Raw genomic sequence first — 6342 nt, forward strand, 5'->3', positions numbered from 1 at the left:
ACACATCATTCCACACCTCAGTCCACACCTCATTCCACACATCATTCCACACATCATTCCACACATCATGCCACATATCATTCCACACATCAGTCCACACATCATTCCACACATCATTCCAAACATCAGTCCACAACTCATTCCACACATCATTCCACACATCAATCCACACATCATTCCACACATCATTCCAAACATCATTCCACACTTCATTTCACATATCATTCCACACATCATTCCACACGTCATTCACACATCATTCCACACATCATTCCACACATCATTCCACACATCATTCCACACATCAGTCCACACCTCATTCCACACATCATTCCACACCTCAGTCCACACCTCATTCCACATATCATTCCACACATCAATCCACACATCATTCCACACATCATTCCACACATCAGTCCACACCTCATTCCACACATCATTCCAAACATCATTCCACACCACATTTCACACATCATTCCTCACCTCATTCCAAGCATCATTCCACACATTATTCAATACATCATTCCACATATCATTCCACAAGCATTCCACACCGCATTCCACACATCATTCCACACATCATTGCACACATCATTCCACACAGCATTCCAAATATCATACCACGCATCATTTCACATCTCATTCCGCACATCATTCCACACATCATTCCGCACGTCATTCCATTCATCATTCCACACATCATTCCAAACATCATTCCACATCTCATTCCACCCATCATTCCACACGTCATTCCACACATCATTCCACAACATTCCTCAACATTCCACACATCATTCCACACATCATTCCTCACCTCATTCCAAACATTATTCCACACATTATTCAATACATCATTCCACATTTCATTCCACACATCATTCCACACATCATTCCAAACATCATTCCATACATCATTCCAGATTTCCTTCGACACATCATTCCACACATCTTTCCACACTTCATTCCACACATCATTCCTCACCTCATTCCACACATCATTCAATACATCATTCCACATACCATTCCACGAATCATTCCACACAACATTCCACACATCATTGCACACATCATTCCACACCTCATTCCACACATCATTCAACACCTCATTCCACACAACATTCCAAATATCATCCACTCCTCATTCCACATATCATTCCACACATCAATCCACACATCATTCCACACATTAGTCCACACATCATTCCACACATCATTCCACTCATCATTCCACACATCATTCAATACATATTTCCACATATCATTCAACACATCATTCAACACATCAACCCACACAACATTCCAAATATCATCCACTCCTCATTCCACATATCATTCCACACATCAATCCACACATCATTCCACACATCATTCCAAACATCTTCCACACTTCATTCCACATATCATTCCATACATCATAGAAACATAGAAACATAGAAAATAGGTGCATAGTAGGCCATTCGGCCCTTCTAGCCTGCACCGCCATTCAATGAGTTCATGGCTGAACATTCAACTTCAGTACCCCATTCCTGCTTTCTCGCCATACCCCTTGATCCCCCTAGCAGTAAGTACCTCATCAAACTCCTTTTGAATATATTTAGTGAATTGGCCTCACATCATTCACACATCATTCCACACATCATTCCACACATCATTCCACACATCATTCCACACACCAGTCCACAGCTCATTCCAAACATCATTCCACACCTCAGTCCAAACCTCATTCCACACATCATTCCACACATCATTCCACATATCATGCCACATATCATTCCACACATCAGTCCACACATCATTCCACACATCATTCCACACATCAGTCCACACCTCATTCCACACATCATTCCACACATCATTCCACACATCATTCCACACATCATTCCAAACATCATTCCACACTTCATTCCACATATCATTCGACATTTCATTCCACACATCATTCCTCACCTCATTCCACAGATCATTCCACACATCAGTCCACACCTCATTCCACACATCATTCCACACATCAGTCCACACCTCATTCCACACATCATTCCACACATCATTCCACACATCATTCCACACATCATTCCAAATATCATTCCACACATCATTCCTCACCTCATTCCACACATCATTCCACACATCATTTCACACATCATTCCACACATCATTCCAAACATCATTCCACACATCATTCCACACATCATTCCACACATCATTCCACACATCAGTCCACACCTCATTCCACACATCATTCCACACATCAGTCCACACCTCATTCCACACATAATTCCACACATCAGTCCACACCTCATTCCACACATCATTCCACACCTCATTCCACACATCATTCCACACATCATTCCACACATCATTCCAAACATCATTCCGCACATCATTCCTCACCTCATACCACACATCATTCCTCACCTCATTCCACACATCATTCCATACATCATTCCAAACATCATTTCACACATCATTCCTCACCTCATTCCACACATCATTCCACACATCATTCCTCACCTCATTCCACACATCATTCCACACATCATTCCACACATCATTCCACATATCATTCCAAACATCATTCCACACGTCATTCCACATATCATTTCAAACATAATTCCACACATTATTCTACACCGCATTCAACACATCATTCCACACATCATTGCACACATCATTCCACACAGCATTCCAAATATCATTCCACCATCATTCCGCATCTCATTCCGCTCGTCATTCCATATATCATTCCACACTTCATTCCACAAAGCATTCCACACATCATTGCACACCTAATTCCACACAGCATTCCAAATATCATTCCACGCATCATTCCACATCTCATTCCGCACATCATTCCACACATCATTCCACACATCATTCCACACATCATTCCACATATCAGTCCACACCTCATTCCACACAACATTCCACACATCAGTCCACACCTCATTCCACACATCATTCCACACATCATTCCACACATCATTCCACACATCATTCCAAACATCATTCCACACTTCATTCCACATATCATTCCACATTTCATTCCACACATCATTCCTCACCTCATTCCACACATCATTCCACACATCATTCCACACATCATTCCACACATCATTCCACACATCATTCCACACATCAGTCCACACCTCATTCCACACATAATTCCACACATCAGTCCACACCTCATTCCACACATCATTCCACACCTCATTCCACACATCATTCCACACATCATTCCACACATCATTCCAAACATCATTCCGCACATCATTCCTCACCTCATACCACACATCATTCCACACATCATTCCACACATCATTCCACACATCATTCCACACATCAGTCCACACCTCATTCCACACATCATTCCACACCTCAGTCCAAACCTCATTCCACACATCATTCCACACATCATTCCACACCTCATTCCACACATCATTCTACACACCATTCCACACTTCATTCCACTCATCATTCCTCACCTCATTCCACACATCATTCCAAACATCATTTCACACGTCATTCCTCACCTCATTCCACACATCATTCAACACATTATTGCACACATCATTCCACATATCATTCCAAACATCATTCCACACTTCATTCCACATAGCATTCCAAAAAGAATTCCACACATCATTCCACACCGCATTCAACACATCATTCCACACATCATTGCACACATCATTCCACACAGCATTCCAAATATCATTCCACCTTCATTCCACATCTCATTCCGCACGTCATTCCATACATCATTCCACACATCATTCCACACAGCATTCCACACATCATTGCACACCTCATTCCACACAGCATTCCAAATATCATTCCACGCATCATTCCACACATCATTCCACACATCATTCCAAACATCATTCCACACATCATTCCTCACCTCATTCCACACATCATTCAACACATCATTCCACACATCATTCCACACATCATTCCAAACATCATTCCATACATCATTCCAAACTTCATTTCACACATCATTCCTCACCTCATTCCACACATCATTCCACACATCATTCCACATATCATTCCAAACATCATTCCACACTTCATTCCACATATCATTTCAAACAGAATTCCACGCATCATTCCACACCGCATTCAACACATCATTCCACACATCATTGCAAACATCATTCCACCATCATTCCGCATCTCATTCCGCACGTCATTCCATACATCATTCCACACATCATTCCACACAGAATTCCACACATCATTGCACACCTAATTCCACACAGCATTCCAAATATCATTCCACGCATCATTCCACATATAATTCCGCACGTCATTCCACACATCATTCCACACATCATTCCACACATCATTCCACACATCAGTCCACACCTCATTCCACACATCATTCCACACATCAGTCCACACCTCATTCCACACATCATTCCACACATCAGTCCACACCTCATTCCACACATCATTCCACACCTCATTCCACACATCATTCCACACATCATTCCGTACATCATTCCAAACATCATTCCACACATCATTCCTCACCTCATACCACACATCATTCCACACATCATTCCACACATCATTCCACACATCATTCCACACATCAGTCCACACCTCATTCCACACATCATTCCACACCTCAGTCCAAACCTCATTCCACACTTCATTCCACATATCATTCCACATTTCATTCCACACATCATTCCACACATCATTCCACACATCATTCCACACATCAATCCACACATCAGTCCACACCTCATTCCACACATCATTCCACACATCAGTCCACACCTCATTCCACACATCATTCCACACCTCATTCCACACATCATTCCACACATCATTCCGTACATCATTCCAAACATCATTCCACACATCATTCCTCACCTCATACCACACATCATTCCAGTCATCATTCCACACATCATTCCACACATCATTCCACACATCAGTCCACACCTCATTCCACACATCATTGCACACCTCAGTCCAAACCTCATTCCGCACATCATTCCACACATCATTCCATACCTCATTCCACACATCATTCCACACCTCAGTCCAAACCTCATTCCACACATCATTCCACACATCAGTCCACACCTCATTCCACCCATCATTCCACATGTCATTCCACACATCATTCCACAACATTCCTCAACATTCCACACATCATTCCACACATCATTCCTCACCTCATTCCAAACATTATTCCACACATTATTCAATACATCATTCCACATTTCATTCCACATATCATCCAACACATCATTCCAAACATTATTCCATACATCATTCCAGAGTTCCTTCGACAGATCATTCCACACATCTTTCCACACTTCAAGCCACACATCATTCCTCACCTCATTCCACACATCATTCAATACATCATTCCACACAACATTCCAAATATCATCCACTCCTCTTTCCACATATCATTCCACACATCAATCCACACATCATTCCACACATTAGTCCACACATCATTTCACAGATCATTCCACTCATCATTCCACACATCATTCAATACATATTTCCACATATCATTCAACACATCATTCAACACATCAACCCACACAACATTCCAAATATCATCCACTCCTCATTCCACATATCATTCCACACTTCAATCCACACATCATTCCACACATCATTCCAAACATCATTCCACACTTCATTCCACATATCATTCCACACATCATTCCACACATCATTCACACATCATTCCACACATCATTCCACACATCATTCCACACATCATTCCACACATCAGTCCACACCTCATTCCACACATCATTCCACACATCATTCCGTACATCATTCCAAACATCATTCCACACATCATTCCTCACCTCATACCACACATCATTCCACACATCATTCCACACATCATTCCACACATCATTCCACACATCAGTCCACACCTCATTCCACACATCATTCCACACCTCAGTCCAAACCTCATTCCACACATCATTCCACACATCATTCCACACCTCAGTCCAAACCTCATTCCACACATCATTCCACACATCAGTCCACACCTCATTCCACCCATCATTCCACATGTCATTCCACACATCATTCCACAACATTCCTCAACATTCCACACATCATTCCACACATCATTCCTCACCTCATTCCAAACATTATTCCACACATTATTCAATACATCATTCCACATTTCATTCCACACATCATTCCACACATCATTCCAAACATTATTCCATACATCATTCCAGAGTTCCTTCGACACATCATTCCACACATCTTTCCACACTTCATTCCACACATCATTCCTCACCTCATTCCACACATCATTCAATACATCATTCCACACAACAT

Source organism: Pristiophorus japonicus, unplaced genomic scaffold, assembly GCF_044704955.1.
Source record: "Pristiophorus japonicus isolate sPriJap1 unplaced genomic scaffold, sPriJap1.hap1 HAP1_SCAFFOLD_107, whole genome shotgun sequence".
Classification (NCBI taxonomy): Eukaryota; Metazoa; Chordata; class Chondrichthyes; family Pristiophoridae; genus Pristiophorus; species Pristiophorus japonicus.